Source organism: Leptosomus discolor, chromosome 1, assembly GCF_034619465.1.
Source record: "Leptosomus discolor isolate bLepDis1 chromosome 1, bLepDis1.hap2, whole genome shotgun sequence".
NCBI classification, from domain to species: Eukaryota; Metazoa; Chordata; class Aves; order Leptosomiformes; family Leptosomidae; genus Leptosomus; species Leptosomus discolor.
The window spans coordinates 105,664,936-105,692,084 of record NC_141391.1 but is presented as its reverse complement, the minus strand read 5'-3'; the positions used below and the strand labels follow the sequence as shown (position 1 = coordinate 105,692,084).

General features: G+C 43.3%; 1 protein-coding gene across 1 annotated transcript in view; it reads right to left on the bottom strand.

Moving 5' to 3' along the window:
• Nucleotides 1–9,700, bottom strand: part of APP (amyloid beta precursor protein) — a 226,775-nt gene extending 217,075 nt beyond the window's left edge. The window contains exon 1 of the mRNA XM_086462757.1: nt 9,688–9,700. The gene's annotated coding sequence lies outside the window, so the exon portion shown is untranslated. The remainder of the gene's footprint in view (nt 1–9,687) is intronic.
• Nucleotides 9,701–27,149: the final 17,449 nt, after the last annotated feature.

Sequence of the window (27,149 nt, the reverse complement as noted above, 5' to 3'; positions counted from 1 at the left end):
CGTCTTTCTGCTTATAAAAGGAATACATAACAGCCTTTTGTTACTCAGAAGTTTTCTTTTAAGTGACAGATTAATTAAAGCTTTCTTCCTCTTATCAGATAAGAGATATAATTTCCTTAAAACACGTTGCAAACATTTATGCATGCATTTATATTCAAGCATGCGCAGCCCCACTTAAATGAAAGGGGCTGGTTCAGATGAACCAAGCGACATATGTGAGCCTCAGTTTTCAGAGTCTGGGTCTTGACCTTCAGTATTTTTGCCCATTGCCCACAGAAGTTTTGTTAGATCTAAACAAGAACTTAGTAGTTTAGAATTTGTATGCTAGCTATAAATTAATCTAAAGCTGTTTGACAAATCCTAAGTCTCATTTAAATACGTTTTCAGAAACAGTTCAGACCGCAATTTCAAAGTAAAATGCTTTCATCTAATTTTACTCTGCTGTTTATCAGAGATTACATTTTCTCCCCAAGCTCAGCTGTGCACACGATTTTCTTGCAAACACCTTCAGAAAGGCATTGGCCCCTCTGCCCAAAGGAAAGCCCCGCCATAACCAGAGCAGGGACTTAACGAAGCCTGTCAGCCACGGCAAGCCAGCAGCTCAGTGCAAGGTGCCAACACAAATCGATGCCGCAATGCTCCCTCCCTGACCATGCAGAACTGCCCACCGCGGGCATCTACCCCTCTCCTGCCAACCCATCTCATCTTGGCCATTCATCAAAATAAAGCAGTTTGATACCAACCAGGCAAGTGCTGATTTTCATCAGAGATGTCGCCTCAGCCTGGATTCAGACAGGCCCAACAGGCTAGCAGTGAAAGGGGAAACACTTCACCTCAACAGCTCAGAGATGGGATCACGGTTCTGAAGAACATTCTGCATGTGGAAAGGGAGAAACTAGCTTTCCGGGTGTTCAAGACAGCAGGAAAATGAAAAATATTCCCCACAACTTATATTACCACTGTAAGAAATGAAAGACCACAACGCCAAAGTAGAAACAAATCTGAACAGAAGTGAGAAACTGCCGGCGTCCACGTCCCCTTAGGGACCTCCAGAAGTTTTCAAAACTCCCTCAAACACTCACATATATTCTGGGTCCCTAATTTGGTCTTTGACTTTTTAGGCTTTCCAACTCTCCTGCACAAAATTTAAACAATACATTCTAAGTTTGGCGGGGTTTTTTGTTTTGCTTTCATCAGCTTTACATCATTAAAAAAAAAGTTCTCATGATAAGTCATATTCTTTTGCACACTGGGATTACAGACAAGTTCTCATCCGCAAATTGCTTGCAATGAAGTTCTAGGAGCTAAGCAATACTGAAAGGACAAGCTGGAGTTCCAAAATTCTCAGTGTAAAAAGTTTGTTGTAAAGCAACTTCGGATCGATATTATCCTTCTAAGATTCATTGGAACTGAAGACAGAATTAGAAAAAGGAAACTAATGAAATTAGGATGCTGAAAGATATGTAATTAAAAGCAATTTTATTCCCCTCCACTTGCTTGAATACAAATGCATACACAAATGTTTCTAATGTGTTTTAAGGATGTTGTATCTCTTAAGAGAACTGGGCAGAAGACAGGTGAGACACATGTAGCAGAGCTGCAGAAGAACATCAAACAAGCTTCAAAACAACCCAACAGCTTAATGCACGCTACATGTCTAGATGCTTACTAATGCAATGCATGCACAAAACTCCCTGATTTCCACACTGTAAGCACTCAACAATTAAACTACAATCAATTGACATTTAGTACATTTAAATTTACAACACCTGTAAAAAAAAAAAAGGAAAATACTCAAAATTATTAATGCCATTTTAAAGCCACTGCCTTTTTGTTGAGTTAACAGGGTTTTTTTTTCTCTTCTTTAGTTTACTTTTCCCTAGACAATACTGTATTTTTGACTCTTTATATAAATGAATATATAGGCATTATATGGGATGTATATTAATTAAAAATAGCTTTTTTTCAAGAAAAAAAAAAAAAACAACCTAGAAACCATGACCTAGTTCACGAGGAGCTTTGAAAAATAACTACAAACAGAATCAAATCTTTTAACAATAATACACCAGGGCAGAGGAGGGGAGAATCTAACTCCCCATGTTTTCAAGTGAGACACAGGGAACAAATGCAGTTTTTCAAGTTACCTTTCAAATGATGAAAAAGCAGAATGAAATAAAACTATCAGCTCAGTACTCCGTATTCCAGATCCAAAGCTACATAACTAAGCATAGAAAGAAGTAGTTAGTTGTTTTTCTTGAAACTATATCATAGTACCTGACAAAGCAGGTCTGTGGGGGAAATCAGCCCCTTGCAGAAACCATAATTTAGTGAAAAATCAATTTTACAGGGTCAGCGCTTCAGAATGAGCAATTTCTACTTTAAAAATGTGCTGATAAGGTAAGAGAAGGTTTGCTGCAGGCACAAGACGATGTGATAGCATGACAAGGAAATTGGGATAACTCCAAAATCCTGCCCTATCTCTATTTTTCTCCATATATGTCCATTGGATACTACTTCTAAGTTTTGGAGGTGGATGAAGAAGCAATTTTCCCCCTCAAAAGAAAAAAAAAAAAGCGTATTTCAAATCTATTAGCACCAAGTAACTGTATTACCTAAATTTGAGCTGTGTATGTATAAATTCCTGTTTCATAGTTTCAAAACCCTCGAAGTCCAGTATTAATACAGTTCCCAAACAACACGGGGTTTTGCTCACCCTCCCCCTGCCCCCATCTTGAACTATTAGACACGCGCTTTGTTTTACTAATTGCAATTCCAAAGAGAAGTTACATAAATCATACCAGCCATACCCGATGATCACGCTGGTAGCCTCCTCTGAAAAGGAGCAATTTTTAAATGCTTTTACTAACAGGTACAACCAGTTTTGGCCCATTCCTGTCACATGTTATCTGCTGTGGTTGAATAGATAAGCTCTGCTCCAGGGGAAGACAGACCAGAGAAGGATGAACAGAGAATTCCTAGCTGGATTAGCTCAAAATGGGTCAGTGGGAACTGAATGGAGTTATCCATCCCTGAACACAGCTCCTTGGGGATGGCTGCCTTTTGCAGTGACTTGACACCAACTTTAAACGATCAGGAACCAAAGAGGGGTCAATGTGTGAAAAGACTGTTCATGCCCTGCTGCAGGTCACCAGAGGGAGGCAAAGGCATTTACACCTTAATTAAATGCTATTACACAAACTTCAGCAAATGTGGTTTCAGAGGTTGGCGCTCTTCCCCCGAAGAAGCTGCCTGCTCTTTCAGCTGGGCCAGTTCGACTGCTTGTGGCCATTTTCTGACTCAGGTCTCTGAAGCATCGGCCAGAAGATGACACCTACCAAAATGGCACAGCTCATTTCTTCCAACACAGCACAGGACCATAAAACCAGCCTAGAGAGGAGTCAAAGAGCACTGAAAAGGCTGAGCTTACAGAGTGGTGGCCAGTGGTGGAAGCAGGAAGAGCAGCTTTCAGAAGCCAGCTCCTGAGCTAGGTCGGTTGCCACTCAAACAGCAGTGTTTACCTACTGCCTGAAAAGGGCGGCTGGATCACACAGCCACAAAGCATGCTGGCTCACACCCTCCTCTGTTTAAGGTTCGGCTGTCCCACAGTCCATGGAATGCTATCAGTTGACCAGAAGGTTTGCTTCTTTTGGAAAGCCCTGTAAATCACCTCCCTTTAATATTAAATCCTCAAGAGAAGACCAAGTTCTCCTGAACTTGCTGGGATGGACCATCAAGACAACATGGCAAGCCACAAGACCTCAGCTGAAGAAGTCACAGCGTTTATGAAGTTGTTACATCAGGAGCTACAGTAAAGAATACCTGTATCTATACTGCTCTCCTTTTTCTATTAATCGATGCAGGACAAGAAACTTGCAACACACAATTGTGGAATAGCAGTGTCCTTACCGTCAGCAGGTGGTTTAAGGTTTTGCACCCTTCTAAAAAGCATCACTTATTTTAATATATTTACACCCACAGCCCAAGATGCGCTTGTCATCTGGAAAGCACGTTTTGTGAGCCACTGCAAGATACTGGTGATAGGTAAACACTGTGGGGTGTACTGCCCCTCACCATCTTGAGAAATTTTGTTTTGTAATTACTTGAATCATTGTTAAGTATTTGTTTTATAACAAAGTGCAGTATCAAAACTATTCTATATCCTGCATATAGCAAGAAGCTTGATGTGTGGTGGTATTCTTTTAACAAAACAATCATATATATACACACATACTAATTGGCTGTCATTCAAATTGATCCCCTTAAACAGAGGCCATTATCCCCATTTGTTTTGTTTCTCTTCTGTTATACGACTAAATTCTCACAAGGAAAGGCTGATAACCTTTGGTAAACGGGAGGCATCTCCAGAGCTTTTAGAATCTACAGCAGAGCACAACAAGATTCAATAATCAGGTAGCTCTCCAAAGGATTTTAATCAAAATTAATAGAAAAAGACAACAAATAGCCAGGTTTCAGAACCAATACCACATTACAATCAAGGTCAGAAAAGTGACTTATTTCAGGAGGCTGAGACTCAAAAGCACACACCAGCCATTACTGGCTGATACTCTCAGCTGGCTTGGTATCATCAAAAGGGATGGAAAATGTGTTTTCAATACCTCAACTGCAGGTATTTCTGAAGGAGAGCCAGGGAAGGAGGGCACATTCCAGATAAAGTTGTAAGCATGAGGGCTCATCAGACTGACTGCACTCAATTATTAAGAAAAAAAAAAAAAAAAGCAGACCAGAGCAAAAGTTTGACTTCTCTTAAGAGGAGTCCTTTGTCCCCAGACTCAAGCTTGTTGTCAACATTGCTCCTGCAATCCTCAGCCTGGCAGCAATGGCTGTAAACTCCCATACTCCATCGCAAGCGCATGCTCTAACGCTTAACGAAGCTTACAGAAAGTCATTCGGTATTCTTTCAATTTGCTTTACTTTTAATCTTCTTATGCCACGGGATTTTTCTCAAAATCCCCAGAATTTAAATCCAATAACACACAGCTCTAGATTTACGTGTTAATACTACACCAGACAGCTCACCTAACAACTTCAATGAACCTATTACCATATATAAACCCAATTATACTTTTATCAGCAGCAGTCTAGAACCTCGTCTCTTGGTTGCATGGATGTAAGTGACTACTGGTTTTAGACAGCCTATACGCTAATACAAGGCATGTACACAGATGTACGCGTACGGAGATTTTAATGTCATGCATTAAACACGTAAATATACTGGGGATTTTGATATATATTTGCATGCATTATATTGACACATTGGGTGTGTGATTTTAATGCATTATGTGTCTGCATGTGTACATGGACATGGACATTGGACAGATTTTTTTTAATTAAACCTAAATACAATTTTTTTTCCAACTCCTGGCTATTACATACATTTTTTTGGAATATGTGACAGATGTCAAAACAACACTCATTCAGAGTATTCAGGATTAAGGATGTAAATCAAGCCTAGAGACACTGCCTTAAAATAACTGGTTGGAGGTACGTTTCAAGCCAGAGGTGAACCAACCAAACCATGGATGGAGTAGGCTGCCCAGCGAGGTTGCACGGGCTCTGTCCTTGGAATTCCGTTTTCAAGACCCAACTCCAGAAAGCCCTGAGCAGCCTGGTCTGATCCCAGAGCCAGGTCTGGCTTGGGCAGCAGGTCAGACCAGAGAAGTCCTGAGGGATCCTGTAATCCTACCTACCAATTTCTTGACCAAGTCTCCACACCCAACAACTTGTTTTAATGATTTTACTGAGCCACTAAAAAAAAAAAATTATTCTGCTCAGAAAAACAGCTGCCAATTCATCAAGCAGGTAGATGAAGTTACCTTGCTCTCAAGCTATTTTGCTAAGCTCCGTATTGGAAAAGGACTGCCAATTAAAAGAAACTGTCATACCTTTTCTTCATACAACTTATAAACCAAACTGTTTATTATCCTTTACAGTTCATCAAGCACATGCAAAGAGAAAGTCCTGAAAAGCCACCAAAGACAATCTATACTTCTTGTAGGTTTGCCATACAATTCAACACTGATCAACTAAAACTGATCAAGAAAGATCATTTGCATCTGTCACACAAACAGCTCATGGAAAAAAAATAATTTTAAAGTATCAAAATCTTGTCAGCTCTGTCACATTTTCATACGTGTTTGGTGAAGAAGCACAGCAGCCGATTGCTCCCCCCCCCCGAAAAGGCATCTGAAGAGAACGCGAGCCTCAAAATTGTCTGTGGCTCGTTAATCAAACAAAGACAAATAAGTAAGCAAGGGAGAAGCTCCTTTTTTACCCTTCTAATCTGTCCACCTGACTGCCAAGGATCCTGATGCAGCGGCAGAACCCACACTGCCTGCCCTGCCCCACTTACCCACACAGCCACCCACCCCAACACGGCAGCATTTTAAATAGGAAGTGCAAAAGGGACCCTTCAAACAAACACAAAGCCTTTGCCAGGGAAATTCGGGAACAGAAATGACAGGAAGAGCAACTGAAAGTCCGTCATCGAAACAAAGGAAAGGCTTCGTTCCCTTTCCCACATTGCAAAGTCATTTCTAAAGGTCTGCCTGAAAACTAAACAATGAAGAAACAAGTATTTGGGGCCTTCCACTTAAAAAAAAAAAAAATAAAAAAAGAAGAAAAATAAGAACATATAAAGCACTACAATACCCAGTTAAAAAAAAAAAAAAGCTATCAGGCAACACACTTTTTGTCAACTTATCTTCTGAGGGTCAGCTTGTGTGAGATAAATGTCTTAACTTGATTTCAGTCGGTTGGTAAAAGAGGCTCACTCAGAAACATGGAGCTAGAGCAGCAAGCAGAACAGGCATGGCAGAAATCTTGATAACCTCAGCGTGCTAATTTGAAGAAATCTTTATAAACCGGGATCATTCACACAAATCCACGAGGACAGTTACTGTCTGTTGCATTTATCTACTGAAATCCAGACAATTAAAGGAAAGAGATTAAATGGAAAAATAGCTACGGAAAAATATGACAGTTTCACAGATTAGAAGAACTCTTGGCCAATGGATTTCCTAACCCCAGTAAGTATGATTCACATGAGTGGCAAAAGCAACATGCTAAGCAACCACGACATCACCGCGGCATCACTAAGGAGTATTTCCTTTAAAGCTGCACAAATAAATATTAATCTACCTGTAATTTTAGAAAGGAATTCTTTATGTGTAATATTGAGAGAATTTATTTTGTTCCTGCTTTGCCTCTTCCTTATACCACTCCCTGCGAAAGTAAAGTACAGGTTCTTTGCCGCTTTCCAGAAAGCGTTTGTTAAAATGGCTGGAAAAAAACGTTTCATTTCAGGAAAGAGATCTAAAGAGAATCTAATTTAAACATCAAAATTTCATACTTCAGCATATGAAGACAGTTCAAATGCGGTAAATGCACGCAATTCCTATTATGAAATATCTTAGTATTATAAAAACACTCACTTGTTCAAAACATTAGCCTTAGGTATCAAGACTGACAAATGCGTGATCACAAGAGGACCAAGGGCTAAAACCCACCCTGCTATCAAACATTTAAAAAAAAAAAAAGATAAAGGCAAAGCCTCAAATGTTCATATGGAATGACAGAAGATCAAAAGCTTCTGCAGAAACATCAGTGCCCTTTTAAGCAAGTGTTTCAAGGCAAAGGACGTCTCTGAAAATTCTGGATATCACCAAGGCAGACACCGTTGCAGAGGTCTCCGAATACAGACCCTCCCCCAAACGGTTTTGGTGCAAAATCTGAGCCACTTTCCTTGCAAGCAGCTTTACAGCAGCAAAACCTACCTACCTACCTATCTGTAAGGCCGGGGCTACAGGGACCCAACAGAAATGCCCATCCCTCTGTGGTCTATCCTGAAGCACTATGTCAATCATAAAACCTTGGGTTTTACTTCAGTTATGCACCCAAGGCAGAGATTTCCTTCTATGGCATTCAGACAGCAAATGGTTGCATCAAGCCGATAAAACCCAAAAGAGTTTTGTAACTGGAAGCTTTAAACCTCTGCGCATCTTTACAGCCGCTCAGCTTGATATACCCTGCCAAACGCTGGCGAGATCACACCTAGAAGCAAGAGCCTGCGGCCAGCAGCCTTGGCAGTGGGGATGGAGAAGAGCTCTCCTCTCCTCCGCCAGGTACCGGGGTCCCTCCTGCAAAGGGCCCCTCCTGCAAAGGGCACCTGAGCCGCAGGCCTGCATCCCCCTGCCCGAGGGGGACCGCAAGCTTCAGGCTCCGCTTTCAGGCTAAATGTCGCCATTCACCTCACCCCCACCCACCTCCTGAGCCCCCCCTTGGCAGAAGGCGGGGGTTAATAACTAGAGGACAGAAGCTGAGGTCTCAAGGCCGAGGTCTGGCAACCAGGGACCGAAGGAGATCAGGAGGTAACTCTCCTCTCCCAAACCTTTTTTTTTTTTTCTTTTTTTTTTTTTTCCGGGGGGGGGAAGGGGCACAGACACCCAGCCTTGTCGGCTCTTCCTTTGAGGTCCAGGCTTATGCAGCCCCGCCGGGATTCTTCCCCCGACCGACCCCGGCAGGCATCGCGGTGCGCTCACACCGGCGGCCGGAGGGGGGGGTACGGGCGACCCCTCCCACCCCCAGCCCCACCCAGAGGGGGGCCCGGCGGAGGGTGCCGCCAAGCTGGAGGTGGTCGGAGCCGCCCCCGGGTAGGGCAGGGCAGGGCAGGGGCGGCCGCGGAGGGGCGCGGGCTGTCGGCGGCCGCAGCGCGCACGGCGGCGCCTCACTGCTGCACTGCAGAGGCGCCATCTTCTCGCGCCTCCGCGCCGCTCGGCACCGGCCCGCCCGCTGGGGGGGGGCACGGCACGGCCCCGGCCGCCGCCCCCTCCCCACGCACCCCCGCGGGCACCGCCTTCCCGCCCCCGCAGGGCTGCTGCGCCAGCCCGCTGGGAGCTCCCCGCCGCCCCGCACACACCTGCCTGTGGGTGCGCGATGGGGGAGGCGCTGCCCTGCGCTCCCCCGGCAGCGCCCCCACCGGGGGCGGGGGTGCCCGCAGCCCAGCTCCGCGCCCCCAGCCCCACGGGGAGGGGAGGGAGGGGAATGCCCCCGGATCCCCCGCCCGCAGCGCGCCCCCACGCTGGGAAAGTTTTCCTTCCCCAGCCCCCCAGCGGAGAAACCCCCGCGGCGGAGCCGGCGCCCCCGCGGGACACGCTCTCGGCCCTCCCCCGCCCCGCCCGCCGGCTGGCGGAGCCGCCGCCCCTCCCCGCGGACCCCCGCCACCGCCCCCCGCGCCAGACGGCTCCGCGGGCGGCGGCCGAAGTTAACGGGGAAGCGCTCCGGCGGCGGCAGCCTGATCAGCGAAGGGAGCCGGCCCCGGCGGCAGGGACGGCCGCTGCCGCCCGCGGCGGAACGCGTGGCGGAGGGCGCCAGCCCCAGAGGCTGCCAGCCCCAGAGGCTCCCAGTCCGCTTCCTCATCGCTGCCTCCGCCACCCCCCGGCTCGCCGCTCCGCTCGGCGGGAGCGGCCCTATTGTTCGGCGGCGGGAGGGCGACAGTAGCCGGGAAAGGAGCCCCGTGGCGCCCGGCTGCGTGACGGGCGCCGGCGACCGCCACCCGCCCCGCCGCGGCCAAGCCCACGCCGCAGCGGCGGCTGCGGACAGACAAAGCCTCGGGGAAGCGAAGGAGGACGGCGGGGAAGCCCCCGCCCGGCCGCCCCCTGCCCGGCTTACCTCGAGAGCCCGAGCGGCGCCGGAGGCCAGCAGCAAGAGGGCTAAGTGGGGCAGCATCGCGGCGGCCGGGAGGGGGGGGTGGGAGGAGGGGAAGGAGGGAGGCCGGCGAGACGCGGCGGGGTCCGGCTGTAAATCCGCGGGGCCGCGCCGCTGCCGGGGAGAGCGACTGAGCTGCGGCGGCACCAGCCGAGCGCCGCGGCGGGGCCGGTCAGCTGATGGCCCGGCCCGCCCCCGAGCGGGCGGTGCGGCCCGGCCCGGCCCGGCCCTCCCCGCCCCGCGGAGACCCCTAGCGGCGACGCCCGGGCGGTGCAGCTCCGGCCCGGCCCGGGCGCGGCTCGCCGCCTGCCGCGGTTCAGGGCAGCCCTGCCCGCTCTTTTTCCTCGGTCCCCACCGCACCGCGGTCCCCTGGGCCCGGCCACCGCGGGGTTAGGCCCGAGCAGCGAGGCGGCTCCTCAGGCCCAGGCCCGACGGCGCGGTGCGGCCCCGGGCCGGCCCCCAGGCCAACCTGAAACCGGTTGAGGGGGTTGCCCTCGTACCGGTGGTTTGCAGCAGCAGCAGCAGCACACGCTTCCTCCTCAGCCGCTCGGGCACCAAAGCCACTGGACCCCGCTGCCCACCGCTGCAGGAGGCCCCCACGCCTGCAGCAGCCCGAGGCCTCGGTGCACCATCTCCCTCTTGAAGCATGCACAGAAATGCAACACCTTTCGTTGCAGGGTGTTCATAAAAAAAAAAAAACCTAAATCCAAACATGTATGTGAATTAGAGGCTATTTAACAAGTTCTACCTTTTCTGGTAAGGTTGCATGCCCACCTGGGACCTTCAGTTACCTTCCAGGTGGAGGTGATGAGTAAGCACAGCCCTTTGGCCCAAGGGCTGTACCTGACACACCAGGGCAAGCTCCTGAAGCCCAAGCCTCCCGCTGATCAGCCTGGGGAGACAGCTGTGGTCTCCACGGTACTCCTTTGCCCACTGCTAATTGCAAGATCAATGTGAAATTTGTGGGAGTGCTATCGATAACGAAGGCATGTGGGAACATCGACAGAGCTGAGGCTTGTGGCAGTTGAACGAGGAAGAAATCAAATTAAAACGTAGGGCTTTGTCAAATAGCATGTAATCAGGGGGGCAGAGCAAACTTACTTTCTTGCCTTCTCCACGGCATTGTAGTAATTGGTATAGTAAGCCTGCAAGGAGAGCTAAAGACGACTATTAGGAGAGTTTCCTGTTGAAACAGCTGCTATGGTACCCAAAATTCATTGTGACATAGCCTGACCCATTCTGCCTCTGACCTACAGACTCTGTGGCAGCACCTCTGATCCCACCAAGGCTCCCAAGACAGCAGCCACCAGAGCCACCCTGTAATAGGGAGCTGCATCCAGGCCATGCAAGGGGCAGCTGGTGGACATCTCCCTGGTATATGGCTCGGTACAGAAGCGGGGACTGCGTTGTCCCTGCTGCCGCTCTCACACTCACCTTCTATTGAAGTCGGCACCAAAATCCACTGAGACCCTTGGGCAAAGCTGCGTCCGGATGCAAGAGCAACCTGGGCTGCTGTGTCAGGCAGGCTGTAACTGTGCTGTGAGAGAGCTTAGTGCCACAGTGTTTGGCCCCCACAGACAGGCCCTGGAGTTAAAAGACTGTTCTCATGCAAATGTGGATCCTCTTATACAAGTGAATGAACTGAGGATGTATGAAGGCTTTGGGGAATTGCCTGTGCCACCCTTACTGAATTTGAGATCTCTCTGATGGGCCGACAACAGATGAGGCTCCTCCCCACCCCCCGAACATACAGATGTACAATTAATAGGTGCTGTTAAGAAACAGGCACCCATGACACAACACGACCTGTAAATTAAAATTAGTTAAACAGCAACAATGACAGGCTTAGCTATAATAATTTAATACTCTTATCTGCTTGTTAGGATAATGATCACATGGCTTTGAGGGGTTAGGGAAGGATTTGCTGCTCGAATGTTTCTAACCAGTTGGCTTCTAAACTCAGCCATTGGAAAGGCAGCGCCATGGTTGCAAATAAGCAACATCCTGCTAAAGCTGATGGAGGCCATTCAAAAACAATTCTTTCCAGAAACAATGGAGGCAATCAGAAGGAAGCTCTTTGCAAGTTCTGGAAAAAAAAAAAAAAAAAAAAAAAAGGCTTCCAGATGGGATGGATGGAAGACCAAAATAGATTCATGTAGCCTTTTTATTATAAGTTGGCTTGGTAGTTCTTTGTAATCACTTCATCCTAGTGCTAAAATCAAACAGTGTTTCAACTGCTGCTTCTCTTGTTGGGCCAAGCCTGCTTCTTTCCTCACAGTGGGCCAGTAGGCAGGCTGGAGGTCCCTTTTGCCTGCGGCTAGGAGTGCGGCAGACCCATTGCAGTGTGGGATTGCTCACCTCAGGGGAGAGCAGGGAAGGCTCAAGTGAAAAGGTGGGGAAAAATCAACGGTACCGAAAGACCTCTGTGAGATAGGTGTTTCCATTTATAGCCAGTAAAAAACAGTGACAATATCCAAAAAACAGTGGCAATATTTGCTAATATTTCATGAAGTTAGCCATGCTGAAAGGTCATAGCTAAAGACTCTTTTGAAAGCTGTTTGTAAGGGCTGCAAAATTTGGAGATGACCTGCTGATAGGATAAGAACCAGAGATTGTGTCCTATTTTCCACTCTCTGTCTTCTTTCAGGTTCTGTACAGAAGGTCTGATATACTTTTTTCCATGCTTTCTCTACTTGTCGTCTTAGTATAGAAATTCAGTCTCACCAGACCTTGGAAGCTGACATAGCTGGAGTACAACAAAGCCCACTACCACCTCAGAACATGGCAAACAATGGAAATCGTCTTCCCAAAGAAGAAAGCAGCACAGGTTGGATCACAAAATGATCTAATAAAAATCTAATAAAATGCTTTCAGCAAATAATCCCAAACTATATTCAGATGTGATTTTCCCTTTAATTGCTGAGCTTTGTTATTCAATCTTAATGTGATAACTTTCAAAGTCGTGACCAAGCATGCATGTCAAGTTTCATTTTTTGGCTACTTCTGTGCTCTGCCTGTGTATCTTTGTGTGCAAATGGTGTCTAATATTATTTTACAGCTTTTTCATTTTAGCATGTTATGTATATGGAAGCATTGTTCAGCCATAGAGGTTCTCATTGAACACTCATGAAGCAAGTGGACCTTATCCACAAATGCTAATATTATGCTACAATAAGCAATAAAACACTTCAGCCTGCTTCATAACCTAATGAATTTCAGTGGTAAATAAGAGAACGGATATTTCGCTCCACCTACGTTTTGTTGCCACACTTACCAAAGCAGCACGTCGTTGGGTCAGATGTGTACTTTGACCTGAAAAAGAGTCTGTTCTTTTGGTGAAGAGGAAAGAGGGAAATTTTTTAATTTTCCAGCTGCACTCCCAACATAACAGCTAACGGAAGGTGTTTGCTGAGGGAAACGAAAGCAGTATCACAACCTTTGGAACATTCTTCAGTTACTTTTAAGCAACAAACTTCCCCCTGATGCTCCCATGGATCTCTCAGCAGAGTTGCAACGGGAAGACTCGTTCATGGTTTCTGAAGTGGGGCAAGCAGCCTGTGGCATGGACACAATGGTGGCATTGCCAGGTATCTCCTAATAGGTGCAAGTGGTTTTATAGAATACACGCAATTTACCGGTGTTCGTTGAATTTCTGATCATGGAGGCTTATTTCATTCACACCAACGAAATTAGTGTTATTAGTCCAATTGTCAGCTGTATTTTATTTGTATTAGGGATGATTCCTCAGACAGATTCTTTCTGTACAATGCTACAGCCAGTGCTTTCACAGAGGTGATTTCTCCATTTGTTCTCAACTCTGAGGAGAGGCCTCCAAGTGTCAAGTTCGAGTTTTGGTCCAGACTTTGCTGCTGACTCACTGTCTCCTCCTGGAGTCTCTTCACTTCAGTGCTCACCTTTTTCTTTAGCAGGGATAATACCGTTTCCCTGACGTTGTGATTCATGTAGGGAACAGGACAAAGCACTAGGGTTAGTATTTCTGAATGAACCTCTGCAAGTCAAAGACTTGGATCCTACGGAGCTGGCACCTTTTGTGTTAGTCCCAGTTAAGGAGTTTTTCTGTACTCTAAAAACTGCTAGAGCATAAATTACCAGATTTATTTCAGACAACTCCAGCAGGAATTTGTATTTTCGAATAGCACAGAATTAATTTTAATGGAAAACCTTTAGGTTTTATGCTACACCTTGAACCACTGCAGGTATAATTAATCTGCTCACTGTCACGCAAGTGTCCTCTAGAGACATTTTTTTTCCTTTGGAGTCAGCCTGCAGCCCTGAGAAAGAGGCTTTCTAAACATTGATCCAAAATAGGAAGAGAGAGATTGTACCTAATCAACCCTACACAAGTATGTGCTGTTAGCAACAACAATAGGGGCGGATATGATTTCAAATAGTGAACAGTTGATCCTTGTCTGAATTCTGCAAAGCACCTTCAGTTTTTGGCTTTTACAGATGCAGTACACATTTAGGTAGCCAGTAGCCATAGCGACCTACTCAAATGCAAATGATTTGTTCTGCATAGCACAGGAGTATTAAGAGTTGATGATATCTGCTGGAGCAGGTAGACAATACAAATGGCAGAGCCAAGCGAATAATGAAATCACAGTCCAAAATCCCAGGAGCGCTCAGCCAAGGAAATGAAATGGAGATACGAACAACAGTAATTGCTCCAGTGATTAGGATGTGAACATACGCGGACATCACTCCGTACCAAACAAATACGGTGTTATTAAGGCCTCTCCTTCTGTTGACAGAAGCTGTTGTTGCTTGCTGATGGTGTCAGTAAGGAGGAGAACTTCAGGATGTCTGCTTCTTCGTTTGGTTCTGTACCCCTGGTATTTTTTTTTACCCAATTACTACATAATGCAAATATTCCTAGCAGAACCAGAGCTTAACATTTATTTGGTTTTTTTTTCCACTACACGCGCCGAATCTTCCTAGATATTTTTGGCCTCATGCCTGGTGTGGTCAATGTTCTAGTAAAGTACTGCAGGTGCAGGCTTTCCGGTGTTGTTTTTCCTCACTGTCCTCTATGCAAACAAACAATTCTACACTAATGCACTTCTCCCAACAAATAAAAAAGTCACCCTGCAGTGCAACAGGGCAGTTGCTTTTCAGCCAAGTTGTGTTTGGCGTTGCTCACAGAACAGTCAGCATTTCTGAATGATTAAAGCAAACCATTGAGAGCATCTAACTCCACAGGAACTTCAGAGCAACTATGCAAATGACACTTAGCTGTTTGCACCCCTTTAACCGAAAGTCATGATGTGCTTTTTGCATGTCATGAAGGCCACCAGATGAGACGGTTATGGTCCTCTCAGCCTCTTTTCAGCAGCTTGTTCTGCTATGATTTGTCCTCCCAGATGAAACAGCATTGCAGTTTGTGAATATCCCAAATCATTAATATTTAACAAAAATAGAGGCAACTAACAGGATGTCTTTGATTTCTGTCAATAGCTGAGTGCTATTGAGTAAGCTTTTTTTAGCACTATTCAAAAGTCATTAATTCTTTTCTTTTACTGTCAAATATGTACTTCTTTTTTTAATCCCTTCCTATGTTTCCCTTATGCTTTGCCCATCTCTCCACAGACACAGTTCTTGAGCTTTGTCCACGTCAGTTTCCCCTCCATGGGTCTAGCCCTTCTGCAGCTTTGCCCAGAGCTGTCCTGCTGTCTGACATCTGTCCAACCCTCCCCAAAGACCAGGAATCCCCAAACATTCCTCTCAGCTTTTGGGCTCTTGTTACCTCGTCTTCCATAGTATGAGATCGAACATACTAATTCACACCTTATTGCCCTTACAGACCTTTTACATGAGAGAAGGGGGCTGCTGATAAACCAACCAACTGTACTTAGAGGTAGTGAAGTTATTAAACAAAAATCTTGGTATTATTGAATCGGCTTCCACTTTTTCCAGGCCACACGAGCCTTCCATGGATGTCTGAATGGACCCCAAGATGAAAAAGAGGTCACTAGCTGGGCAAAAGGAGCAGTCTGCGCAAAGTTAAACATGGTACTTCGTTTCAACACTGTCTTGGAACTGAAATGAAAAATAGAAACAGAAAATTTAGCAGATGGTTTATGTATGTATATAAATACATAAAATATATCTTAGATTCTGAGTTCAGTAAACTGAAGGCATTTGTACAGAATGAGAAAATACATTGTTATTTTAATTCTATCAGCATAGTGTCTCAGATCGTAAATTACCTGCTTAATTGCTAATGTAGCAGGCTGGCAAGCTCAAAGACCCATCCTACCACCTGTTGCTAGAAATGCAACGCTCGACTCAATTTTGAAAGTCCCAGCTAGTTTGCAATGGTGAAATTAAAACCAATAATAAATTTAAGAACGGTTGCAGACCCCACTTAATACAGAACAGCTGTTTGTCAAGAAACTTTAACAAAAGCATCCCCATTCCTCAGCTTGCTTATAGGAAGCTTAACTCACTCCATAATTTAGGCTTTCCTCAACTGTCCCTGAAGAAAAAATGTAGTAGCTTTTCTGAAGGCTGTGAAAATCTGAAGCAGTCAACAGAGATGTTCAGAGGAAGTGAAGTCTGAGGATTTACGTTATAAAATGACAAATTCAGCTGGAACACAACTCCACTGATGCCCACCGGGCGACAAGGAAGTCTCTCAAGCCATAAGCCTGCACTTCAAATGTGTACAAAAAGCACCCGATTCAAGAAACTGTTACACGGGTGCAATGATTTCAGCAGCAGCTGGCTGTGTGGGTGCCACAGGTTTCTGTCTCTTCACTCCCTGTACAGCCATTTGAAAGACTAAAAGCATTATCTGAAGGACTGTGGCTCCAGCTGGAGGGATGAAAATGGGAGTAATAAACAACGGTGATGCTGCTGTAGTCCCAGATGCTCTCTCTGTAAGTGACTGGGGCTTTCATTCTGACAATTGCCATCACCTCCACAGTGCCGGCACATTTGCATTCCCAGTGCCATGCTGCAGCAGCATTTGTGGTGGGAAGAGTGGGAGGCAGGGGCTAAAGAGGGCATCTGTAACTCTCTTAGCTCACCGTTTGTAAATTCGTATTAGGAGACTGTGAAAGAGTGTCATGGAGTAGCCTGCCCAGTGCCTATATGTGCGAGGTTGTTGTTAGAGAGGAAACAAAGCGGAAAGAAAGAAGAAATCTCCCTTCACTCCTGTTACCAGAGTCTGGTAGTTTTTTCCTCAGGATCTGCAGTTCAAGCCAAGTGGTAGACCTGAAAATAGAGGAAACGTATATTTGTTTTAAATTAAAAGTACTGCTTCTTGTTGGCTTCCCATATTTTTACATGCTGCAGAGATTGCTAATGCCTCCTGTGGTTATCATTCAGAAGTAAATTTATTTTGCAGAATAAAACATAAGAAGGGAGAAGAAGAAGAATCTTCAAAATATTACATCCTTTGCTGAGTCCTGCTATGGACCCTCCCCACAGCTGTAATTCACGTGTGCCATGTGAGCTGACTCAGTGTCCTCAGAAATTCACATGCAAATGTGGAACGTGAGGCATTTTCTCATATATTAGCTGGTGCTCAAAATAATGTGTCTGGGCTAACACGCACACAGGAGTAAAAATACAGATCAGATTGCTTGGTGAGACAGTTGATATTGTTCTGGGACGAGGACTAGTATCATCTCACATGGCCTCGAAAATTGTCTGTAGGGTAGCTATCAGGATTTTGGTATCACGGGCTGCTACCGCAAAGCATAGTGCACAGTGCAGCTATGCAGATTAAGTGATCATCAAAATATAAATGAAGTCTTCCAAGAGATTAATTTCTGTAGAGTCTCATAGTAAGACTGAAATCACTGATGAGAGGCCAGGAGCATAATAAAGCAGCTGCACAACAGCACAGGAACAGGCACGCTCAGTCCATCTAGGAATTGCAACCATCTTTTATAAAATGCTCACAGCATTAGAAGCAGGAAAGTTTGATCACAAGCACACAAATCGGAGACTGCAGGAGCTTTGTAATGGATGGGTTTGTGTTGGGGGCGGGGGGGCGATTGCAGTGAAGAACCGCAGGCTGTTCTGTATAGAATAATGCCATCCTTAGATCCTCTGTGTTTTGTAATCACCCTGCCATTTCTCTCAGCAAAAGGGTTTTAAAATATTTGTTCAAGTTGATTTGCCATACATCTGCCTTATGCCTTTACACGCAAAAAAACCCCGGACATATCTTTCCCTGACTTATAGCAGAGACACAAAAACATATTGAGAGTAGGTAAAATTTCCTTTCCCCGTAGCAGGATTTGTGAAAGACGCTCACTGGTACGGATAAGGTTGGTTCCATTGAGAAAGGCTATAAAACTAGACTTTGCATACTGGCAAGCTGAAGCAAGGCTCTTCTCATCAGCTGTTAGCATGTAGATCCAGTGTCATAACCCGCTCACACTGGGTGCAGAGGGCTTGTACACACTGTGCCTTCTGCCTCAGCAGCCAACGGGGCTGGAGGGCTGCAGGGCTGCCGCCTCCCTGCTGTCGGGCTGGAGCTGGGTCCCAGGCACGGTGCAGCTCGCGTGACGTGTTCCTTCAGGCGCCCATCGGCAGGTGTGAACATCAAAATATTCATCATATCAGAGATTTTGACGTTACTCTTTGCATTTTTTTAATGAGCTACTAGTGAAGCGTTGAAAGTGATGTGGCTGCTTTTATATTAGCATGGAAGTACGTGGAGTTAAAGAGGATCAGTGTCATGTTAGACGTTTGAAGAACCATCTATTTGTTTCAAAATATCAACACAGTGCAGTAGCGAACAGATTCTGACACCTGCGTATGAAAGCCTATCTTTGTACCCAAAAGAAAGACCTCCCCAGGAACTGACTCTCAGTTCAGTTTATTGTGAGCTACTGCACTGCATCATCATAGAGGGAATCAGATCAAGCTATAAAAGGTAATAGCCAGTTAAATCTCACCAAGTTCTATTTTCAAAAGGATTTTGTTTGAAGTTGACTTAATTTCATTTAAAATCACTTTGAAAATGTGAGAAATGACCCTGAAATCACTGAGGTTCTTTCAAATATGTCACCTGACATATTTTACTTACAAATTCATTGCCTCAAATGGAGCCTCAATTGTTTTTCAAATTAAAAACCTAAACCCACAGTTTTGAAAAGGTGGCAGGGGTTTGTACAGCACAGCTGAGATGGCAAATATATCTGTCATTTGCTCTGAATTTTGGACATAATACATTCAGGAAACCTCACACAAATGCAGCTTTCAGAGGCAGAAGGAGAAATTCTTATGTTAGAGAAAATTAATGAAAAGTTATAGTAGAATTAGCAGCATCTCAAAACGTAATGCGCAAATATTTCTATCATAATAGCCATACAGTATATCTACTAAACCATGGCTATAAACCTAAATATGTTGAAAATAATAAACAGATATAAATACTGATGTTCAGCCTCTAAAGTCTCAAATGAAAAAAAAAGATTTTCAGGAAATTAAGCAGATAAATCCAACATTAGTGGGTCCGATATCTAAGTTGTTCCATTTGGCTTCTTATGCTTTTTACACCAAATGTAGTACAGCTCTTACTGCCACCCTATGAAAATAACTAGTCCTTCTCCCTCCTTCTGGCACTTAAACATTATATCTATACCCAGAAATTATTTTTATACATAACTATATTATATATATCATATAAATATAAATATATATAAAATATGATACACTCACAATGGTGTATTTTATAGCTATATATCTGTTAAGAGAGTTACTGGTGTAATTATACATCTAGACAAGAAAAACAGCCCTGACCCCTATTAATCATGTGGGCTGGTGGAAGCAACGCATTAGCATTTCAGCAGCATTGGCGACATCCAAAACTGACTGAACCATCACTGATCACTTAATCTTATGAAAAACGTTTAAGAAAGCAGGACATTTATTGTTCTTATTACACGCTTGTGGGCTGATCCGAGTCTCATTGTGATCAACAAAAGCCCTTCTATTAACTAGCGGTTACCAGACAGAATTTGAAGGGAACAATCCTGCAGTCTCCAGTTCACGTCAAGAAATACTGAAGATAGTCTGGTGCAATTCCACAGCCTTTTAAACCAACCTGTGTGAGGGTGACCTGTGTGCCTGCCTTCAGCCAGGCTTTTCCACCTTCTGTCTTACTCCAGCACCAGTATGTAGGTAATGACAGAACTGATTTGGCTGAAACACACACATGTTTTTTTGGTGAAATTTGTTTGTGCAGTCCTCTCAACCTTTGTAGGCTTAAATTATCATGGAACCACAGCCTCATTCTTCAGGAAACATCCTGAATCTGGTGTGAAAGAGCTGTTAAAAATCAGTGTGCTTAAATTATCAAAATACATATGTCCATGTACATATCTATGAATATAGATATATAGGTATAAATGGGAATTACCACAATTAAGGATGTTTTTTAGTGTTCTTGCAGAACTGCATCATCTGCTATCTTTAGACAGATGTTAATGATATACTGCTCAAGCCCAAATATAAATTACCTCAATTCCTTCAGGTGCCTGCTTTCAAAAAGGAAAAAAGGAAAGGAGTTATGTGCAGCAGTAGGGATGCAAATGGCTGGTGTATTTCCAACATGTTTCAGGTAAACTTTGTGAGCTATATAACATGTCATAACAGCAGCTTGAATTAAGCAGCAATATCCATAGGAAGTATTTGACTTATTCTGTGGTATGCCTCTGCCTGTGCAGACAAGGCACCCACAAAAAGGAGAAAATGTGGACTGAAAATACGGTAACATATTTAATTAAATGTTTTGACTTCAGTTCTCCAGGATTATACCTGGGCAGCATGTAGTCAACACGACACTTAAGCTGTGCTTTTCAAAACTGTTCGGAGTTCACATAGCTCTAGTCTCTACTTCCAAGTAAAAATCAGTAGGAGTTTTACTGCTGACTTCCACAGAATGTAAGCCAATGCTGAGCACTTCTGAAAATAGCTTTCCATCTGTATATTTATTTAAATGAATAGGGGCTGTTAGTAGAAATAGGAACTGAGAAGATCAGGCTTTTAATTTTAAAAGTTAGAGTTAAATATAGGTTACTACAGTAGAAGACTAAAACACAAGAACTGCCTAGAGAAACTTTAACACTTTTCGCTTTCATTTATGGCAGGAGTGGATGGGAAACAGGTCCTTTACCCCAGGTAACACAGCCCCAGGATTTCTGAGGTCATTAGACACTGTTGACTCTTTAGTAATGGCATTCCATGCTTCCAGTGGACAGATTAGAACTCTTAACAGAGCCATCTATAAGTTAGTCACAGGTAGTCAGCCCCCCTTAAAAGAAATTTTCATATGAGCCAAGGTAGTCAGACCCACCCTTTTCTACATTCAGGTAGATTTCTACTTCCCACTTTCCCAAAGCAACCCTTCTCTTATGCTGCTAAATGTGCTTGCTTTCTTTAAAGGAATTGCCCTTAGTGACAAACAAATGTCTGTTGGCTCTGAGCCAACACAACATTTACTGTAGTCAATATTTAACATATGAATAATCCCACTGACTGCGGTGAGGGTGCTTGTGTGCTTGAAGTTAAACAGCAGCTATACGAGCAGTTTGTTGGCTCAAGGCCCGACTACTGCAGCAGCTAGCAAAGTTCATGGTAAGACGTGATAATACCACTTTTTCGTATTTTAAGTCCTCATAAGATTTGGTCCTTTTAGATCTTTCTGACCTCACTGTGTTTTCAGAGGGCTTTATTGATTGAAAGGTCATCTTGGATCTCAGTTGTGTACCACTATGGACACAAGAGCTCTAGTGGGCTAGAAGACAAGCTGATATATATTGGCAGGAGCCTTATCAGCTGCAAATTTAGCTCTTAGAGTCTCGAAGGCTCAGTTCTGAATGGTGGTGCAGTGCAGAAAGGTGCAGTGCAACACTGCTCTTGGGAAGTAGTAAGAAGAAGCTGCGTCTAAGGGAGATGGTTCTTTATCTCCCTCTTGTCTAGGGATTGAGACAGGTTGCTGAAGCTCTGCAACCAGTGCTAGTTTCTCTTGCTTTCAAATTCCGAGTAGGCAAAGCAGTACACTCCAAACCAAAGACTCCAAAGTCAGTGCAAGATGGCCTCAGGGAAATCTTCACAGTAACACCTAAATAACGAAAGCCAAGTACAGTCACAGTCTCCTGATTTCTGATTCTTAAGCTTAAAATATACCAAGCAATAGAGGAAATAGCACCTTTTCTATTTATTTTCTTTATCCTTTACTTTTTTCAGTCATAACTTACATTTAAGTATTGCTTTGGTTTGTTTTTTTTTTTTTTTATTTCAATGAGAAGTGCCTGTTGAAGTTTATCTTTTGCAAACAAGAGAGAAGCCCAGAGACTACGAGTCTATCCTTTAAAGTTTTCATTGGATCTCAATGGTGGAAGAAAAAAGTCAAAGCTACTCAGTGACATTCAAGGCGTGGGAGATCAAACTGGGTCTCTGTTCCACCCAAAGCAGGGTGGTAATTGTTATTGCCCATTGCTTTTGCAGCTATTTTTAAATTTGTTGCAGGTCAACAATTATCTGCTTAGAAAAGTCATATCTTCTCTGTTTAGATTTGGAATGCAAATTCCTGTTCCAAGTTTGATAAGGCATTTTCTGATTTTACTTGGGGTCGGTTTTTGCCCTATGTAATCTCTGACTTCATGAGTATTCAAATATGCATTTAAACACAAGATTATTCAAAGTCATTAAAGTCTGGCATGTTTTAAGAGTTTTTCCTGGTCAGAGGTTGGAAATCTTCGGTGGACTTTGTTCTATTGCCCAATTCAGATTTAATTACATCCTTTACTTATTGCTGACCCAGGTGCTGACCCTATGTTTGGTTTTGGTTTTGTTTGTTTCTTTGTTTCTTTGGTTTTGTTTTATTTCTTTCCTTTGAATAGGTCTTTTAAAAGAAATCAGAAAGTCAAGAAAAGAGGAAATAGTACCAAAGATGAGATAAGCTTATCTTCCCATGGCACTCGGAGCTTGATGATCCCACATTTTGAGCATATTGCATTGTATTTGTGATCTCAGAAAATCAGTGAAGCTCACTCCAAATCTAGGTCTGCAGAACAGAATTAGTTTTGTCATGGGTGCTTTTTTTGTTGGTTTTTTTTTTTTTTTCCTTCATTTTTTAGGAGCTGTGGAGAGCCAATAATGCTTTCAGGTTAGTGCTAATAGTTGATCTCTGCCACTGAAGTACAGAAAGCCTCACATCTAATGCTTCACATGCGATATTTCTGCCCTATGATCAGTCTAAAGTTGTCGTAACTCGAGTTGAAACTATCCTAGTCAAAGCCGTTAGATCTAGAGCACACAACCCCAATGAGAAGACACAAAAGAAAGTTCAAGGGTGAAATGTGGATACTGATGCAGATTTTAGTCTCTCTGACTTTCCACAGAATGTTTTCTCAAGTTCTAGAACTTGTCCCTCAACCCAAAATATCTTAAACGTTATGGCAGTGCTCCTTGGGGTTAGAATCGGTGGCTGTGGTTGACAATCCTGCTTCATCCTCAGCAGTGTTCTGCCATGTTAAGTACCCCTGTGTTTAGGCAGGAGACAGATCTCAGAGACTGCTCTGAAGTTGTTAATGGAGATTCCTCAGACACTCATAGGAGTTTGTTTCAAGTGCTAGGAGAATTTCTTTGACCTGTCTTCATTACTATATACCAACCAGTAACACATTCACACAGAGAAATCATTCCTAAAACCCCCACAGTGCCTGCACAGTTTGCAGCCTGCAGGAAGAATCACATCTTGTGTTTGTCACTTATTTTAAGGAACAGTATATGAGCACAGCAGAGTAGAAGAAAAAGGCATCTTTCACTAAAGAATTGTTCATTTCCTCTCATCGATATCACTGGAATCACTACAAGTGGATGCGTTTACTGACCTCTGTTGAGTAGGTAGCTGCGCTATATAAACCTCTGCATCGCAAATCAAATTGTTTATCTATGCATGTCGTTTCTGGCCATATCATGGAGTGTTTTCCAGTCTTTTCCTGGGTGTACTTTCCTGATGTCTCCTATAATGTGCGGTAAGTTATGAGCAGAGCTGGAAACTTCTACACAGTTAAATCTACAACACAATCTGTTATTGTTTCAGGATATGATTTAATAGAAGTTCTGCTCCTCCAGTCTCATGCACACATCTGCCAAAATGTTCAGTTTAAGTAAATTGTGTTAGGAATGAAGTCATACTGCCATACAATATAATAATGGAAAGTGGCTGATTACATTTTGCACTATAAAGAGCTGGGTCTCATCATAGCAGGAGATTTAACACCTTTTAAGACAAAAAAAAAAAAGAGACCGTCTGAAGTAATGACATTTACACATTATTTGTCAAGTAAGAAAACACTGAAGCATATCTCTGTAGGCTCAAGTCCACATTAATCTCAATATTCAAAAAGGAAAGAGCTTATCAACCTGAGCAGACCCTTCCTTTTTCAGAACACCAAAATTGAAGACAATCTTGTACATCAATTTCCTTGGGAAAAAAAAAAAAAAAGAAAAAAGGCATAAACACAACAAACCAAAAATATCCACTACCAAAAGATGCCCAAGCACACACACAGAGTTAAAATCAAAGGAAGCTAATGTTGGCATGAGCCAGTAAACATCAAAGGAAGATAGGATAGATTCATGCCAATAAATTGGTAGTGACGCAAGAGTTTTATGAGCCTTGGCAGTCCTGTTGGCCCAGACATTTTTGCAGGCATAACAAAGTTAAGATATTATCTTTTAATGTTACTGAGGTATTATGATTTAGAGCAATCCAATTTTTTTTTCTTTAGGGCAGACTGAGTTCACACTGAAGCAAGTGCTGTGTTGAGCTAAATAACAGAAGTGAACAGAAAATCAGAAACAAGCCAAGGAGAATGAATATATTTCACAACTAATTAATCTTTTAAAATTGGTGCTTTGAGCAGTGCTCCTGCTTTCTAGATATCCCCACCTGCAGTTAGTTGGATCTAACTTTGTAAATATTTTTCTGTGATGCTAAAAGCTATGCATATAAAAATAAACCAAAATGGACAAATGCAGTTGATGAGAAGAATGAGGTTTTATCAATAAAAGTGAAAATGCCAATCTAAAATGCTATGGAGTACCTTTGGTTTGCCACTTTTGGCATTTGTATTGGCATCGAAATATTTGTGGAGACATTTCTGACTGCTTGCTGAGACGTCAGAGAGAAAACCAAATCATTTTTGTGAGGAGGAGTGCAGCCAAATAGGAAATGATCAAGTCAACCAAAAGAATGTCCTCTCGGAGTTTTGATTCAGGGAAGTTTTTAAGGAAATGCACAACTTGAAGCACTTGAATAAACCCACTGAAAAGAAGAGCATCCACTTGCAAGTAGGTACCTCTCTCTGAAACAATGAGCTTTGCTGGGTTCAGTAAGACTGCATGCTGGAGGAGGGGCAGTTAAATCCCCCTTACCATCCCTGAGCTTGTAAAATTACAGCTGTTTTAGTGAAAGTCCCCCTAAGCTCCTGCAGTTAATAAAACAGGCGTAACATTTTTGAAATTTTTATAAAGAACTCTCTCGTGATAAAAATCTTTTGACTTGCATAGCTTATCTAGTTATTGGATTTATTTAGACCAGCATCGCATCATGACTGAAATGATCCTGCAGAGTGTTTAGCAACAATTGCAAAGTCTATCTGAAAACCTGAAGTTCCTATCCTGGCAAATGGAAGTTGTGGGTGAGGTCCTTTATCCAGCCTGGTCATAGATCTTTGTCTATTTGGCAAGTCCTTATTTGAGGCAGCACCATCTGTACCATAAAACTTTGCTGTGGTTGAGTGTTGAAGTGGAAACTAAATCTAAAAATGGGCATATTTCATTGTTCCTGTCAGTACATGATAAATGCTTCTAGAGAATGTAAATGTTTTATAGGTTGTTCCAGTACCAGAATGGCACGCTTAATGAAATGCTGACTTCAAAGTACATCAGAAGTCAAATATTCAGAGAGAGAATCTCTGGATTTCAATCTTTCTCTTCTTTTTCTCGCCTTTTTTTTTTTTTTTTTTTTTTTTTAAGGTTACAAGGGACAGTAGTAGAATTGTAGAGTCTATCAGAGGCATATGCGTGGTAGGGATACATTTTACTCTGTCAGGTTCTGACATGCATTCTTTTTGAAGGTGCTTATTGATTTTCTGCCTCCACAAGAAGAAATGACTCAAAAAAAAACCCAATCTGAGAATATAAATGATGGCTTAAGGGAAAAAAGAAAACCCCAATCTTGCTATTTTAAAAACACATATATATGTTAAAATAGGAACGGGGAAGGAAATAATAATGCAGGTACTTTTTACAGACAGAAGTATTGCTCTGACATAACTATACGTTACTTAACTAGCTTGTAGAAGACTTGGGCATTATGAGATGTGGCAAACCAAAGCTTCTTATGGTATCATTTTCTTTAGGTGGATGCTAAGTGTTTGTGCTTAATGCGCTCTCCCTCTCTGACATCAGACAAGTGATAATCATCTTTGCTGTTGACTGCGACTTTGGAAATGAAACAAAATGGCTGAGTAAGTATGGAGTGATAAAATTTATATTTTACTGTCTGTCCTAAGGATTTACAAATATGGCAGCCTTGCAGTGTTTTAAGATTAATTGTGTCTGTTCTTTGCGTGTGGGTTTTGTGTTCCAGTCTCATCTCAATAGCAGCTGTACTTGAAAATGAGCGTGAAAAACTGAGCAGTAAGTCAAGGTTTTGACCCCGTGGACTTGTATGTTTGGGGCAGCAGCATTTTTACTTTACTGGTAATATTTTTTAATATTATAGAGTATATTTGTTTATTCACTTTTTCTTACCTCCATCCAAAAATGTAACCAAAAATATAGAAAATATCTAGGGGAAACAATATTCCAACTGAAAGAGAAGAGCACTTGAGTACGGGTTTGTTTTTTTTTTTTGCCAGTAGCCATCAAGGACAGTGTGGTTCTACAGTATGAGATGTTTGCTTTCTCTTGGCATATAATTTAGATCCTCCATACCTAAGAAAGATAGAAAAGAATTAGGAGCGAATAGAAGGTTGAAATCAGAAGGAAGTTGAGAAATTGAAATGGAACATGGGATGCAGGTGGGGGGAAGGTACATGAAGGAGGCAGAATAGGTGGGAGGAAGAAAGAAATGAGTAAGAAATAAAAAACCCCACAAACAGCAGGAATAAAAACTGAAAGGGCAAAGACAAGGAAAAGGTGGGGTGGAGAAACCCTGATGATATGGAAAATGAAATGCCCTCTTACTCCTTAAGGTTTTCCTTTCAGGTCAGCATAGAAGAACCCCAGCAGGAAATGGATGAAATTTGTGTCTTTTCAGATTTCACTGAGAAGTTCCCACGCTATTTTGGCAACCTTTTTAAACACTAAATTTACTTTAAAATATTTCCCTGCCCCTTGCTTCCAAAGAAAATGTCAGCTGAAAGAGA